Here is an 18,413-nt window from a genome sequence, read left to right as displayed (position 1 = left end):
TTTGATTTTTGTTTTCAATTTATCTTGTATATGTCTTGTTTATAGCAGTTTGCATTATGAATTAGATTTGGAGCTCCTACCTTTCTGTAAGTACCTTGCACATGATAGGTATTTAAAAAGTACTTATTTAGTGACTCATGGGATAATAAAATATTAGAGATAGTGAGAAACTTAAAATGATCTAGTCCAATTATCTCACTTTATAAGAAATGAGCCAAGTAAAGTATTGACTAGTGAAGTGATTCTAAAAGATATAATTCCAATATGCTTTTAATTATGGTAGCATTATTTTAGTAAATATATCATTTATTTAAGGTCACAGAGAGTAATGAGAGAGTCAGTGTTTAAAATAAAATCTAATAGTCTTGGGATCCTCTAACTTAATTATTGTGCCTCCAAGTTGATCAATTCAAACAGGTCTCTGGATAAGGGGGTGCTAATTGGGGAGGGCTAGGAAAGAATCTATTTGATTGAAAACTGCCTGAAGGTCAATGATAAGCAGAGATGTATTAACTTAAGCAAAAGTATCTTGCAAACTACCACAGAAATCAATACCAGTTCCTAGTTCTTAACATATTCATTAATGATTTAGGATGCAGGAAAACCTGGATCCAAACAAGTAAATTTAATTAGTGGTGCAGTTTTATATGTAAAGCAAAGAAGTAAAATAAAGCAAGGATGGTTAATAGTAAAGTTGTGAGAAAGAGATTAATGCAACAATATTCCAATTCTTCCAGGGTCATCTCCAGTCATCTTGATCTATATCTCAACATTGGACCCAGATGACTCTGGAAGGGAAAGTGAAGCAGGTGACCCTGCATAACCCTCTCTCAATTAAATCCAATTCACTTGTATGTTATGGGATCATTTCCCTGAAGTCACAATCCTCTTTGAAAACAAAGGATAAACAACAACTAGAGTTTTGTTTTGTTTTGTTTTGTTATTTTAATGCAAAATAATTCAAGATATAACTGCATATGTATTAGAACTTTTGAAAAGAAGCACACAAGAACTGTTACTGGCAATGATCATTATTCCCTACAAAGTAACAACCATGGAAGATTATATACAAATCTGACAAATATCAGTGATTGAGTAAATAAGTTATGTTTTTTTAATTTTAAAATATATGTGACTCAAGGCTATTCTAAACGTGGAGTTCTAAAAATAAGATCACATACTCAAAACTAGAATGATCTTTAGAGATCTTTGAATCTAACCTGTTTCAAATGATTACAGTATTGATAGAAGGTCTACAACTTCCTAAGTTGTCTACATTTAAGACCAATGTTCATTTTTAAGTATAAGATTTTGAAATGTTTATTTTGAAAAATGTCTCCTTGATTCATTGTTATATTTCCTATATTTTAGACAGGTGACTAACTATATCAGAATAGCATTCTGCAATTGTGTAAAATTCCTACCTCACACTATTAAAAATTGAAATTATATTAAACATAATGATAATTGAATTTGAGAGAAAGTTTTATAAATAAACATTTACCTTCAAATACTATGGTCAAAGAGACAGAGTCACATACATAGTGAATAGAGGACTGGCTAGGCCTCAAAAGCCCCATTATCATATCCTGTTTCTAATACTTAGAAGTGTAGAATAATATTTTTAAAAATCCTTCTATCAGTTCAATGGAAAATATGAAAAAATAATATATATCCAGTGTAAAATTCTTTCTAGAATTGCTTAAAGGAGGAAACTTTATTAGTAGAGCTTAATTTAACTTCTCAAGAAATAAAGTTATCTATTACAGTAGTTTTTCTCAAGCCTAACTCCATTGTCTTAGTGTGTAAAAGGTGAGGAATAAAAGCTAAAACTTCAGAAAATAGATGAAGGGTAGTAACCTAATTGAAGACTAAAAATACTTTTTATCTAGTTATGGTGTCTTCCCCTAAAAGATCCAAGGAGCTAGTTTTCCTTGTTACCGATTTCTATAAATGTTAGCTCAAAATGTTTTGTGTTACAGATATATTCAAGGACATAAGGAAATTCTACTAATTTGGACCCCTTTCTTTAAGCTAGAAATACTTGAATTTTGAATGATGTTAAAGTTAATGAAGGTTGTTTCTGGAAGACTTGTGCCTATAACACAAAGTTATTTTTTCTTTGACACTAGCTCTGAGATCATGAAAAGATCATTTAACCTCTTACACACACACACACACACACACACACACACACATATGACAGAGGTGAACCCTGAAACTGTCCTTCACTTTTGCACTCTGAAACTCTCCTCTGACAGAGACCCACCCTTCAGGGTAGTTAAGTGGTTTCATTAAGATTAGCCCAGGACTACTCCCTACTTAACTGGAACTTAAGTGGACTCCTTCAGCTGGAGATCTGGACCTGATATAACTTAAGTGGTCTCATTCAACTGGAAATCTAGGCCTGGGGACAGTGACAACATTGAAGGAATCTCATTCAATTGGAACCCCAGTCTCAGATTTCTTATAAAAAGACAATTTTAAATTCATATTTTTGCAGAAATCCAAAGTAGGAATTATGCTTTGCCAAGGGACCTCTCCTCTTGGCACAGCTGCCTATGAGGACTTATGCTTGCTGTGAAGAGACCTTCTTCTGAGTGATAACCTTTTGCTATTTCTCTTCCAGGACCTCTTGCAACTGAGGAGTCAGTCTTCCTAGCAAAGCTGGCTTCTTAACTAATAATAAACTTCGCTTTCGCCAGTCAGACTTTTCAAGTTCATGAATTCTTTTATGTTGGACCTGTGTCTCTGACCAAAGAGGGATTGCCACAACTCTGCACTGCCACTAACCACATCATATGTATGTATGTGTATATACATACATGCATGTGTCAGGTGAGTAGGCAATCAGCATTGATGGAGGGAATTTCCACAGTGGGAATTCTATATAGTGATAACACCACAGGTATAATAACTGTATAATGTATAATAACTGATGGCCTACTATTAATTTTAAAATCTGATTTCTCAAAAAAGAAATTCTTAAAAGATATAACATCAGTGCTTTTCCACCTTGACTATAACTTTATTTGTGTACTAGGAAAAAAGTAACTTTTTTGAACTTCATTTGAGATATTCTGATATGCATATTTAAGGAATTATTTATATAATCATTTCACTGGCTCTACCCAAAACTTACAATCAGGTAGAGAAAACCTGATGAATCTCACAGAATAGAACACTAAGGAGGCTACCTTTTATATCAGGCACTTTGAACTAAGCAATGTAATTCACTACTCCTTGCTGCCTAAGAGAAGTGCAAGATGCAGGGTGTAAAGAGAAAAAGATAGCTTGGAGAATTATAAAGATAAAAGTCATAGTATGTTCTCTATAAATTATAGACAAGTTCTAGAATAGTCATTTCTAGGAAGTGGAAGGAATATATGAAGGAATGAAGGAAGGAATATGAAGGAAGCTATATGTGAAAAAGGTTGAGAAGCTTGGAAGAGTAGACATTAAAATATTATCAATCTTCATTTTTTCCCTCTCATTCCCTTCCCACACCTTTCCTCCCACTCCCTTCCCCACCCCTTGCCCAACAAATATGAGCGAGGAAGACTAGAGACAGTCTACCCAGTTAATTTTGTCCAGCTAATCCAATAAACATGACTAGAGTTGGAAAGACTTGGAATTCAAATCCTGACCAGGAATTTACTAGCTAAATGACTCTCATAAAGTCACTTAACCTGCTATCTGTTCATCCTTATCAGTAAAATGGTGATGATAATAGCATCTATATCCTAGACATTTGTAAAAATTAAATTAATTACAAATGAGAAGTATTTTGTAACTTTGAAGCACTATATAAATATTGACAGCTAGTATTTTTAATTATATAATATAGAACATTTAAATTCAAGAGTGGCAAATTAACTACATTGATGACATAGAATTCAATGTAATGTCTATGAGAACAGGGACTATATCATTCTTTGTATATATAACTCCAGAGCTTAGCAATGTGTGTGTGTGTGTGTGTGTGTGTGTGTGTTTGTGTGTGTGTTTATGACTATAGACAATTAATTAATGTTCCCTTGTCAAATGATTTCTAGTTTGTCCTGAATATATTTTATCTGTATATAGTTATTGACATGCTATATGTCTCATTAATCTATGACCTTCTTGAAAGCAAGGAACTGTGTCTTTCTTTTTACTCTTAGTATTTAAGCTGGTACACAATAGGCACTTAATAAATGCTAGTTGATTAGCTGATTGGTGTGTCCATTCTTTGAGTTGAGAGTGTCAGGGTGGGAAACTTACTAGTTCAAAAGAGAAATACTTGCCTTGATCCTTTAAGAATTAACACTACTTTTTCTAGTCTAGTCTTTTCTAGTAGTAATTACAATTACTCCTTTTTTTTTCATTTCAGCACTAATAAACTGAACAAGGCAGAAATCATAGAAAAAGAAATAGACATGTTTTATAGGTAGATAAGATAAAATGTGATCAGGTTTCTGTAAAATCAGATTTCTGAAAAAGGGGACCCTAGCCATACCTAGGATTCTTATTAAGATCGTTTATTAGAAGGTACTCCGTCTCCTACAATATATTGGATTCCTTCTTCAGTTGACCCTTGATTTTACTTTGTATTTTTCCTTCTTGGTAAGGGTCTCAGGTACTCCCAAAATAGATGATTGCCTAGTACTTGCTTTTATAATAGATTGAAGATGTCTGGGAGATGGAAAAATCCCTCTAATTTATATCTATGTGGCTCAAATGAATTGGGATCTTCTGGGAAATAAGAGTAAATATGGAACAATGGCCAGTGATGAAACAAAGGCCAGGTAATAGGATTAATTAGGCTTATCTGAGAATGGCTCAGGGCTTTCCTTTCTATAAAATCTCTATTATCAAGGAAAAATATTTAAGGAAGGAAACAGCACCCTCTCATGTTGTTTCAATTAAATTCACCAAGAATGTAAGATACTTTGCTACATTTTGGCAACATAAAGATGAAAAATGACTGCCACTGTCTTCAAAAAGTTCATCTCTATTATGGAGATAAAATATATGCTTGCCAAACTACAATAACATGTTAAAAATCTAATTAAACACACGGAAAAGATCAAAGTGTTAGGAGATTCATGGAGGGAGGAATCAATTTAATCTAGGAACATCAAGATAGATAATGAAGATAGATAAAAGAATCAAAAGAAAAGAAGTAACTATATGTAAAAAAAAAAAAATTATAGAAGTTCTAAAAATTAAGAAAGGTGCCCAACAATTGAGAAATGGCCAAAATTTTCTTTATGACTGTAATGGAATACTGTTAGATTATAAGAAATTATGAAAAGAACTTTTCAGATAAACCTAGGAAGATTTATTTGAAATCCAAATTTGAAACTTGCAAAGAACAAATTATGCTCTGTGGATATGATGAAATATTGCTGTACCAAAAAGTAATGATGGAAGGAAAGTTTCAGAGAAACCTAGAAAAACTTCTGTGAATTGATGAAATATGAAAAAAGTAGAATCAGAACAATTCACATGTTAACAATAATATTGTAAAGACAAACACATTTAAAGGACTAAGAACACTTATCAATGCCATGACTAGCCATGATCCAGAAGATTGATGAAGATTCTTGCTATCTCCTGACAGACAGGTAATAGATTCAAGACATAGTATGAGATAGTATTTATTGCAAGAGTTTTGAAATGAGAAGGAATAAAAATAAGTGCTTATTAATTGAAAAATAAATTTAAAAAAGAAAGAAAAGAAAGGTATAATTTGAAGTGTTTTATGCAAAGTTACTGTTTTATTAATTTAGTCTTGTCTTTCATTTTATATGTACATATACTATTTGTTGTTATATTGTATTTTTTTGTGGACAAGAATTTCTTCTATATTGCCTAATATAAATCTAGTTAGACAATAAGGTGACAAACATCTAATAAGTGTATATTATATTCCCAGCCCTGCGCTAAGAACTAAGGCTACATTTAAAAGTTATATATTCTAATTTGTCCTGCATATATTTTATTTATACATAGTTATTGACATATTTTATGTAAGACACAGTAAGGTGTCTTACTGTCAAAGAACTCATATTCTAATGGGGAAAATAATTTGCAAATACTAAGTACATATGAGGGGTGTGTGTGTGTGTGTGTAAGAGAGAGAGAGAGAAAGAGAGAGGCAGGTAATCTCAAAAGGACGACATTGATGGGAACACAAAAAAAGCCTCTTGCAAAAGGTAGAATTTGAACTGAGTCTTGAAGAAAGCTAGAAAATTTCAGTAATGATCCATCATTGATTTAATTTCAAGGAAATGCTACATATATTTACATATATATATCTCAGGAATTCCATGCTTGTGGAATAGACATTCTGGTAACTCACAGGCCTGTCAGTTACCCGCAACTTGATTTAGCTAATCTGCTGGAATGATTTTACTGGGAAATGGCTGCTTCCCCAGCAAATAACTTCATTATTTCCACATTTTTAGAGCACTTAGTAACATTGTGGCTAATTTTGTGGACAACATTTAAAAATAGCCTCAATTATTAGTGTGGCCACCACAGATTGATGATGTTGGACCTTTTCTGTCCTTTGTGTGTATTTTCTGTGGTGGGTTTTTCTAGTTTCCTACTGAGGAGTTAAAAAAAAAAAAAACACTGAGATTTCATTTATTTCTGTATAACTATGTAGGCAGAGCGATAAGCCAAGAAGCCAATCTGCATAACTAAATAAAATCACTGATAATTTTCCTAGAAGAATACTGGGTACCTTACTTACCTCCTAGCTGAGAAGATCATTTGGTTCTTTTATAGGTTACTACCCCCATGATAGCATTAGAGATTGAGGACTGGGTTCATCATTAATCTGAATGTCAAGCTGTGATGCCATGCTGTAGTGGGTGTGGGCACATATGGTCCCTTTAACCAAAGGTTCTATAGCCACTTCTTTCCAACAATGCTTTTTGTGCCAGCAAGTCATGTGATTCTCCATCTGCCTCTGATTGAAAAATTGATTGTATTGGTCCTTTTCCACCTTCTAACGGAATCACTCTTTTGATCACTGGTTTTGGACTCAGAATATCCACTTTCAAGTTCAAAAATATACTAAAAGGATACTGACTCAAGAGCATATTGTTAAATGTTCATCGTGAGCATTTTTATCTCAGATAAAGGTAAACACTACCAATAAGAGCTTGATTTATTGTTCTTTTTATTGTTTAGGCTTAAGAAAGTAATACAAATATTAATAATGCAAATTAAATTTAAAAGTATATTGTGTATACTTTTTTTTTCCCCACGGGAGACAGTTCTTAAATATAAAAGCATACCACTGAAGTCAAGGTTTCTACATTTACTAATTGGTTGACTTTGAACAAGGTAAAGTGACTAAACTCAGTTTTCTCATTTGTAAGAGGAGGTCCCTTCAGTCTCAGAAATTCTATTATTCTTTCATAGTAACAGTAATGATACTTTATTTGAATGTCTCCTTTCATTTCTGTGAGTTGATTCTCTAGAGAAAGAGATAAATTCTCATATCCTGTTTCATTTTGGTAATTATCCTCCTATAAGCATTCTGCAACATCCTTTTGCCTTTCTTTAGATAATTAGACACAATTTTGCTACCAATATATGATGATGATGGTGGTGGTAGTGCTGTTGGTGCTGGTGTTGATATCAACTTTGAAAACAAATCTGTAGTTTACATCATGAGAAAACAATGGCAAAATAAGAGAATATGAAATAGAATGAAGGAATCAATGGACTCTGCCTTCTATGAAACTTCCTTGGTAATTATGAAGACATAGTTAATGAACTATTGAAACACTGAAATGCTGGCCAATTGAACTCTGATATCATTAATTTGATTATCTCATGTGGTATAATTATCTCTATGAATTTAAGAAATTGATCCACTTAGAACCATCATAAGGGTCAGCTTGACACAAAGGAAAATAAAATGCATGTTCCTCTTTTATATTCTGCTACCCCAAAGAGGCAAAGTAAATCAGATCAAACCAAAAGTATTATGTTTCACCTATTAGAAATATTTCAGTGTCAATTGTGCCAAAGTGGACAAACTAAAAATGAGCATAAAGCAACCTGAAGATATGAATATTTCAATTGTGTACTAGCCATATTAAAACATAAAATAATCATAACAAAACTGAAAATGGATTTTTACTAGTTACAGGCAAAGACAATATATTGTTCATTATCAGTAGTATGCTCAATCCCAATGAATTTTCTAACGATCAATGCAGGGAAATCCTAAGAAATTTATCCATATTAGATAAAATATGAGTGAAAATTGAGAAGCTAACAAATCTTGAAAAAAGCTATGACTCTGAAAGCATTGAAATACTAAGCACAAATTGCAGAATTGTTATCTAATAATGAAATTGATAATAAAAATAATGCCAAATACTTGAATAATTTTGAAGAAGAGGTGAGCAAATTTGGACTGGAATTCTGAAAAACTTTTGTGAATTTTATGACATAAGTTCATCTAATATCTAATAAGTCAATATTTGTGAAGCACTTAGAAAAGTATCTGGCATAAATAGGCCAGATTTTATTCCTCTTCCCATCCATAACTCCCAAAAATCAACTCTATTTATATGATGAACTTTTTAAAAGCAAACAAAAATAACTCTGCTTTCTGCTATAGTCATAATTAATAAATGTATCCTCTCATAATATTTGATAAGGAAAACATGTCAAGTTCCACACATAACTGTATAATGTTACAACTATTTACATGCTAAAATTTGCAGAAAGAAAGGGGACAGCTATCTAGTAATACTCTAAGAAAGAGACTTCAAATATTACCATTGCAGCAATGGCTTAAGAAAACTATTGAAGACTTGTAGAAAGCCATTGGAAGATTACATTACTATATTATACTATATGTACTTGAACAACACACATTATCCAGTTAAGTGTGACACATAAGAAAACTGTAAAACAGAATTCCAAAAATAATAGCATATTGGAAGCCTTAATGTTCTTCAGCAAGAAAAAGTGAAAATCAAAAGGTTAAAACATTACTTGAAATCAAAGCCATGCAAAGAGAGGGGAAAACAGTTCAACAAACATCAGAAATTATATTATATAAGCTTATGAAAAAAATAAGTTAGAGGAAGAACTGCTAAAGATGGAGAATGTGGAAAATACTGCATTGCATGTTATCAAAAGTTCAATATAACAAACATAGAAGCTGAATCTAATGTGAAAAAGAAAACTTGTTTACCATTATTATAGTAAATAAAATAATATTTACCTTGAGAGTTGAATGATATGCTAGTTTTCCCCAAAACTGAAAAGCAGCGGAACTAGAAAAGCTTTACAATTACTAACTCAAATAATTAACTTCCCATTGGCATACAAATTACTAGCAAAGCACTTCACTAGTTTCTTCTATGATACAAGCTCATACCATTTTTCTTGATAAAAGGAAGTTATTGCTTATTTATTGCCAAAACATGAGAAGACTATTGCCTTCTCCCAATATTGGCCAATTATGTGTTTATTTACTTTATATAAAGCATTTGAAATTTGTATTACAAAGACAAAAACATTTCTATAAAACTTACAAGGAAACCATATATTTGCTGAATGGCAAGGGGTGGGGTAAAAATGGTGTGCTAAGAACTCCACGTGGTTTCAATAGCAACTATTATAAGTAGAACCTAAATTTAGCTTATTCCAATAGGTTTTAGTATTTTTTTTTCTGTAAATGCAACATGCTATAAGGAAATATAAATTTCATTATAACTACTTTAATGATTAAATAATTAAAGCACATGAATCAAAAATGTTTAAGGATATAAAACAAAACTTTCTTGTAGTCATTGCATTGGAAATTTTAGGAGACTTTTAAGTGTTTGGAGCTCGAGGAAAAATTTTACAGCATTCCTTGTCAGGCTAAACCTTTTTAGAGATCATAGTACCAGATGTGTAAAGCAGTATGGGATGGAGGTTAAGCTGAGGAGCTTGAAGTAGAATCAGCTGTGACCTCAAGAATAGCAACAGCCCCAAGAGCATCCCTGAACTCCCATTACTTTCCATCCCACGGTGTCAAAGTTGAGGCAATTTTCTAGGGTAACTTTTAACACCAGAAGCTTTTCCAAACATTTCATGACACATCAATTCTGTGAGAATTTTAGGGAAAATGGAAAATCAAATAAGATAAAAACTAACTCAAATCTAGGACTCTTTTTATAGTAAAAGGGTAATCTTGATCAGACTTTTTAGAATGCTGATTTAGAAGGAAAACTATTGTGAAAGTAACACTTACCTTTGTCAATTTAGTGAGTGGACCTGAAGCTGCTTAGATTTGACTCCAACCAATTGAGTAAGAGAGAAGTATAATGGGTCCCTAGACAGCTGAACAATCTAGCAATAGGGATAAGTTCATTTTGGTCTTTCATTGCCATTTTATTGATACATACTCAGATATGAAAGAGTATGAATTGTGCTTTTGGAAGCCATAGATCACATACTGGTTTACTGTGGGCTAAGATATTAGTAGAAGTGGAATTATATAATCCTACACCACCAACCTGATTTATTGTCAACCAAGATTCTGTGAAAGAGATCTCGGATGGTTTAGGTTAAGTTCAGCCTAAAATAAGATTGGTATGGAACCAAGAAGTACACCTAATGGGCAAGGAATATATAAAGACAGCTCTAGAATTCTGGCAGGTAACTCTTGAGTCCCGATGAGAACTTCTGTGTGAACTGCTTCTATCACCTTGTGAAGAACATTCTTTCACTTTTATCTCTTTATGGTCTGCTTTTGCCTGGGGAATGACTGGATGTTTTTATTAAAATAATTACATATCTTAAACCTCAGATTTTGATTTGTCAATTGCACTGAAAATAAAACCATAACAGCAACTTAATATTGATTTGATATTTATTGGACAATCTACTTAAATGGATCACTATATTCATACCTTTTGGTTGTTACAAAGTCTATGTCACTGTTTAGTACTTGTGGCTTAGTCATATATTAAAAGTTTGTAAAATAATTTGAATGCTAAAGAATTGAATGTTCTAGTAGAAAATTCTTTATTATTTGAAGTATGACACCCATTAAAACATTTTGTGTCATTAAAAACAAATTATGCAAAATATGAATCTTTAATGAAAATATTTCAAATGTATTGTAATTCTTCATAGTCATAAACTAATTACCACCTCTTCTGAAAAGAATTGTGAGTGGCTGGGAAGTTCAAAACTGGGGAAAATTTTTACAGCCAGAATTTCTGATAAAGACCTCATTTCTTAAAATATAATAAATTAATAAATAATATATATACATATATATGTAATAAATAAAAAATAACTGTATTGAATTTATAATACAATTCATTCTCCAATTGATAAATGGTCAAATATTATGAGCAGACAAATTACAGGTGATGAAATTAAAGCCATCTATATGTCATATGAAAATGTACTCTAAATCACTATTAATTACACAAATACAAATTAAAACAACTCTGACAAAACACCTGACACCTCTCAGATTGGCTAATATGACAAGAAAAGCTGATAAGTGCTAAAGGGGATGTGGGAAAACTGGGACACCAATGCATTATTATTGGAGTGAAATTATTGTGAAATGATTTAACCATTCTATAGAGTAATTTAGAATTATGTCCAAAGAACAATAAAACTGCACATATCCTTTGACCCAGCAGTTCCATTACTATGGCTGTATTCCAGAAATAACTCTACTAGGAATATATTCCAAGAAAATCATAAAGTAGGGAAAAGGACACAGGTGCAAAAAATGTTTATAGCAGGTTTTTGTTTGTTTGATTTTTTGTGGTAACAAACAATTGGAAAATAAGAAAATACTCATTAATTAGCAAATGATTGAATAAGTTCTGGTATATGGAATATTACTGTTCTATAGAAATTATGTATATGCTGATTTTAGAAAGCTCTGGGAAGATTTACATGAACTGATGCTGAGTGAAACAAGCAAAACCAGGAATACATTGTACACAGTAATTGCAAGAATGTGTGATGAAATATTTGGTTTTTCTCAGCAGTTCAATGATCTAAGGTAATCCCAATAAACTCTAGATAGAACATGTCATCTGCATCCAGAAAGAAAAACTATGGAAATTGAATGTATAACACATATTGTGTTCATTTTGGGTTTTGTTTTTTCTTTCATGGTTTTCCCCTTTTGTTCTGATTTTTCTCTCTCAACATAATTCATAAAGAAATGTGCATTTAAAAGTTAATATACATATATGACCAGAAAAATAAAACAATTATTTTTAAAATTCAGCTAAAAAAAGAAAAGATAAAGAACCTGAAATGGAAGATGGGGGGCGGAGCCAAGATGGCAGAGAAGAAACACACGACTCAGTGAACGTCCTCACTCCCTCACAACCAATTAGATAAATTAAGTCTCAAAATTAGCTCAGGACTGATAGATACCACAAGGACTGAAAGCACGACTTACCAGCTGAAGAGAATCTGGAGTTTCAACAGGAAAGGTCAGTTCTCAGGGGAGGAATAAGAAAGACCAGCACAGACGGTGGGGTAGGGGCACACTGCGCCCATTGCGCTGGGAAGGGCTCTGGGATCAGAGAAGCCACTGAGGTAAAGGAATCTGGCACAGGCTGTTAGCTCTTCTCTGCTAATTATTTAGCAGTTCAGAAGAGAAAGCCAAAATATTTTAAAACTCAAATTAGATTTTCCCCGATCCTGGGGGTGACTCGGCAGACTCGGCACCAGGGGGTGTGGCCTCAGCTACCTCCTGAGAATAGTTAAGAGACTGACAAGTGGGTGGATATGGCCCAAGGCAACACACACTGCCTAGCTTAGCTGGAGGGAGTGGAACTCAGCTCCAGGAAGTCCCAGAGAAGCGGAACCTTTGAAGTAGGGACCGCGGTTTCTGGCAGACACTTCCAGTTTGAGCGCAGGGGCTTCTTACGTCACCTGCTGCAGACACCCACTCCCCACCCGGACACATAGGCTGGGCTTCGTGCTGTCTTCACTATTCTACGCCCTCGAAGCACAGTAGTGCTAATCACCTCTGAGGCACTTCCAGGGAGGGGGTGGGGAACTCTCTCCCAGAGCTCTCTCTTAGCTCAGGCTCAGGAGCCGCTGCATCCATCCGGTCTGGGAGGAAGCTGGTAAAGAAGTAAATAATTTCCTACCCCAGGGACAGACCCCAAAAGATATTTTTTAAGTATGAGCAAAAAAGCTAGAAAAACCATAGATTCCTTCTATACAGAGAAAGAGCGGGTACCCAACCCCGAGGAAGTTGACAGCAGAGAATCAGCAGATAACAACCTAAAGGGGAATGATTCCTGCCCCCCATCACATAACTCTCTCCTAGAAGAAGCTCTTAAAAAATTGAGGGAGATCGAAGAAAAATGGGGAAAGGAAAGGGAAGCTATGATAGAGAATAACAATGTCCTGAAATTGGAGTTGGAAAAAATAAAGAATTCACAGGAGATGCAGGGAAACAAAATTAGTGAATTAGAAAAGGTTTAAAAAACGCAGGAAAGTAGGATTTCTGAATTGGAAAAGATAAAAAAGTCTCAAGAAAATAGAATTTCTGAATTGGAAAAAGAAAATAATTCTCAAAAAAAAAAATTAGGGAAATGGAAAAAAATTCAATAGAGCAAAATAATTCATTTAAAAACGAAATTGGGCATTTACAAAAAGAACTAAAAACTGTGAAAGAAGAAAATAACTCCTTAAAAGTCAGGATGGAACAAATAGAAATGAATGATTCACAGAGAACCCAAGAATCAGTCAAACAAAACAAAAAAAATGAGAAGCTGGAGAACAACGTCAAATACTTACTGGGAAAATCTATAGACCTGGAAAATAGATCTAGGAGAGATAATTTGCGGATTATTGGACTTCCAGAAAACTATGACCAAAAAAAGAGCCTAGATTCTATTTTACAGGAAATTATCAAAGAGAACTGTCCAGAGATAATAGAAACAGAAGGGAAAGTAGATGTGGAAAGAATTCATCGAACTCCTTCTGAAATAGACCCTAAAAAAAGAACACCACGGAATATTGTGGCTAAGCTGCAGAATTACCACACAAAGGAGAAAATCCTGCAAGCAGCTAGAAAAAAACAATTTAAATACCAAGGTGCCACAATAAGGGTCACCCAAGATCTGGCTGCCTCCACATTAAAAGATAGAAGGGCCTGGAACCTGATATTCCGAAAGGCAAAAGATCAAGGACTGCAACCAAGAATGAACTACCCAGCTAAGTTTAGCATCTTTTTCCATGGAAGAAGATGGTCATTCAATGAAACAGAGGAATTCTATATGTTTCTAAGAAAAAAACCAGACTTAAACAACAAATTTGATCTACATCCACAAGACTGAAGAGAAACAGAAAAAGGTACACAGAACCCTTGAGAACTGTAACTCTGTTGTGGGTATATAAAAAATACTCAAGGATAATTTGATTTTACTGATATAAAAGAAAAAAAAGGGGGGTGTAGTAAAGGGAAGGAGGTCAGTTCAGAAAAAGGGGAAGGAGTGATAAAAAGAGGGAAACTACATCCCAGGAAGAGACATAGAAAATACACCATATCTGAGGGAACTTAGTGAGGGGGAGAATCATTGTGTGAATCTTACTCTCATCAGAAGAGGCTCAAAGAGTAAATAATTAACATATTTGTTTTTCAGAGAATTTTCTCTCACCTCATTAAAAGGGGGGAGAGGAAAAGGGGAAAGGAAAAGGAGAATAAGTGAAGAGACTTGGAGGGAGGGGGGAGGGATCCTAAAAAAAAAAAAAAAAAAAGAGGGAGGGTTGCGCGTCACAAGGGGGGTCTGTAAATTAAATATCGGGGAGGGGGATCAGGGGGGTCAAGGGAAAAAAGTATAATCTGGGGATAATACGATGGCAGGAAATACAGAATTAGTAATTTTAACTGTAAATGTAAATGGGATGAACGATCCCATCAAACGGAGACAGATAGCAGATTGGATCAAAAAGCAGAACCCTACAATATGTTGCCTACAGGAAACACACTTAAAGCAGGGAGATACATACAGAGTAAAGGTAAAAGGTTGGAACAGAGCCTATTATGCTTCAGGTAAAGCCAAAAAAGCAGGGGTAGCTATCCTTATCTCAGATCAAGCAAAAGCAGAAGTAGATCTCGTTAAAAAAGATAAGGAAGGAAACTATATCCTGCTGAAAGGTAGCATAAATAATGAAGCCATATCAATACTAAACATATATGCACCAAGTGGTATAGCATCTAACTTTCTAAAGGAAAAGTTAAGAGAACTGCAAGAAGAAATAGACAGTAAAACTATAATAGTGGGAGATCTCAACCTTGCACTCTCAGATTTAGACAAATCAAACCACAAAACAAACAAGAAAGAAATTAAAAAAGTAAATAGAACATTAGAAAAAAATAGGTATGATAGACCTTTGGAGAAAACTGAATGGCAATAGGAAGGAATATACTTTCTTCTCAGCAGTTCATGGATCCTATACAAAAATTGACCATATATTAGGACATAAAGATCTCAAAATTAAATGTAGGAAGGCAGAAATAATAAATGCCTTCTTCTCAGATCACAATGCAATAAAAGCTACATTCAGTAAAAAGTTAGGGGTAAATAGACCAAAAAGTAATTGGAAACTGAATAATCTCATCTTAAAGAATGACTGGGTGAAAGAGCAAATTATAGAAACAATTAACAATTTCACCCAAGATAATGATAATGATGAGACATCATATCAAAATCTTTGGGATGCAGCTAAAGCAGTAATAAGGGGAAATTTTATATCTTTAGAGGCTTATCTGAAGAAAATTGAGAAAGAGAAGATTAACGAATTGGGCTTACAACTTAAAAGGCTAGAAAAAGACCAAATTATAAACCCCCAACCAAAAATTAAACTCGAAATACAAAAATTAAAAGGAGAAATCAATAAAATTGAAAGTAAAAAAACTATTGAATTAATAAATAAAACCAAGAGTTGGTTTTATGAAAAAGCCAATAAAATAGATAAACCTTTGGTAAATTTGATCAAAAAAAAGAAAGAGGAAAATCAAATTGATAGTCTTACAAATGAAAAGGGGGATCTTTCCACCAATGAAGAGGAAATTAGAGAAATAATAAGGAGTTACTTTGCCCAACTTTATGCCAATAAATTTGATAACTTAAGTGAAATGGATGACTTTCTCCAAAAATATAGGCTCCCTAGATTAACAGAGGAGGAGATAAATTGCTTAAATAGTCCCATTTCAGAAAAAGAAATAGAACAAGCTATTAATCAACTCCCCAGGAAAAAATCCCCAGGGCCAGATGGATTCACATGTGAATTCTACCAAACATTTAAAGAACAATTAGCCCCAATGTTATATAAATTATTTGAAAAAATAGGGGATGAAGGAGTCCTACCAAACTCCTTTTATGACACAGACATGGTACTGATACCAAAACCAGGTAGATCGAAAACTGAGAAAGAAAATTATAGACCAATCTCCTTAATGAATATTGATGCTAAAATCTTAAATAAGATATTAGCAAAAAGACTTCAGAAAATCATCTCCAAGATAATACACTATGATCAAGTAGGATTTATTCCAGGAATGCAGGGCTGGTTTAATATTAGGAAAACTATTAATATAATTGACCATATTAATAATCAAATTAATAAGAACCATATGATCATCTCAATAGATGCAGAAAAAGCATTTGACAAAATCCAACATCCATTCCTACTAAAAACTCTTGAGAGTATAGGAATAAATGGATTATTCCTTAGAATAATCAGGAGTATATATTTAAGACCATCAGTAAGCATAATATGCAATAGAAATAAACTGCAACCTTTCCCAGTAAGATCAGGAGTGAAACAAGGTTGCCCACTATCACCATTACTATTCAATATAGTACTAGAAACGCTAGCCTCGGCAATAAGAGCCGAGAAAGAGATTCAAGGAATTAGAGTAGGAAATGAGGAAATTAAACTATCACTTTTTGCAGATGACATGATGGTATACTTAGAGAACCCCAAAGACTCTGCTAAAAAGCTACTAGAAATAATTCAAAATTTCAGCAAAGTGGCAGGATACAAAATAAATCCACGTAAATCCTCGGCATTTTTATATATCACTAACAAAATGCAACAGCAAGAGATACAAAGAGAAATTCCATTCCAAACAAATGTTGAGAGTATAAAATATTTGGGAATCCATCTACCAAAGAAAAGTCAGGAATTATATGAGAAAAATTACAAAACACTTGCCACAAAAATAAAATCAGATTTAAATAATTGGAAAGACATTCAGTGCTCTTGGATAGGCCGAGCGAATATAATAAAGATGACAATACTCCCCAAACTAATCTATTTATTTAGTGCTATACCAATCAGACTCCCAAGAAACTATTTTAATGACCTAGAAAAAATAACAACAAAATTCATATGGAAGAATAAAAGGTCAAGAATTGCAAGGGAACTAATGAAAAAAAAACTCAGAGGAAGGTGGTCTAAGTGTACCTGATCTAAAGCTATATTATATAGCAGCAGTCACCAAAACCATTTGGTATTGGCTACGAAATAGACCGGTAGATCAGTGGAACAGATTAGATACAAAGGACAAAAAAGGGTACATCTATAGCAATCTAATCTTTGACAAACCCAAAGATTCCAACATTAGGGAAAAAAATTCATTATTCGGAAAAAACTGTTGGGAAAACTGGAAATTAGTATGGCAGAAATTAGATATGGATCCACACTTAACACCATATACCAAGATAAGATCAAAATGGGTCCATGATTTAGGCATAAAGAGGGAGATAATAAATAGATTAGAGGAACAGAGGATAATCTACCTCTCAGACTTGTGGAGGAGGAAGGAATTTATGACCAGAGGAGAACTAGAGATCATTATTGATCACAAAATAGAAGATTTTGATTACATCAAACTAAAAAGTTTCTGTACAAATAATACTAATGCAAACAAGATTAGAAGGGAAGTAACAAATTGGGAAAATATTTTTAAAAACAAAGGTTCTGACAAAGGTCTCATTTCCAAAATATATGGAGAACTGACCCTAATTTATAAGAAACCGAACCATTCTCCAATTGATAAATGGTCAAAGGATATGAACAGACAATTCTCAGAGGAAGAAATTGAAACTATATCCACTCACATGAAAGAGTGTTCCAAATCACTACTGATCAGAGAAATGCAAATTAAGACCACTCTGAGATACCACTACACACCTGTCAGATTGGTTAAGATGACAGGAACAAATAATGACAAATGTTGGAGGGGATGTGGGGAAATTGGGACACTAATACATTGCTGGTGGAGTTGTGAAAGAATCCAGCCATTCTGGAGAGCAATCTGGAATTATGCCCAAAAAGTTATCAAACTGTGCATACCCTTTGACCCAGCAGCGCTACTACTGGGATTATATCCC

Source organism: Sminthopsis crassicaudata, chromosome 3, assembly GCF_048593235.1.
Source record: "Sminthopsis crassicaudata isolate SCR6 chromosome 3, ASM4859323v1, whole genome shotgun sequence".
Classification (NCBI taxonomy): Eukaryota; Metazoa; Chordata; class Mammalia; order Dasyuromorphia; family Dasyuridae; genus Sminthopsis; species Sminthopsis crassicaudata.
Note: the sequence above shows the minus strand (reverse complement) of the source record.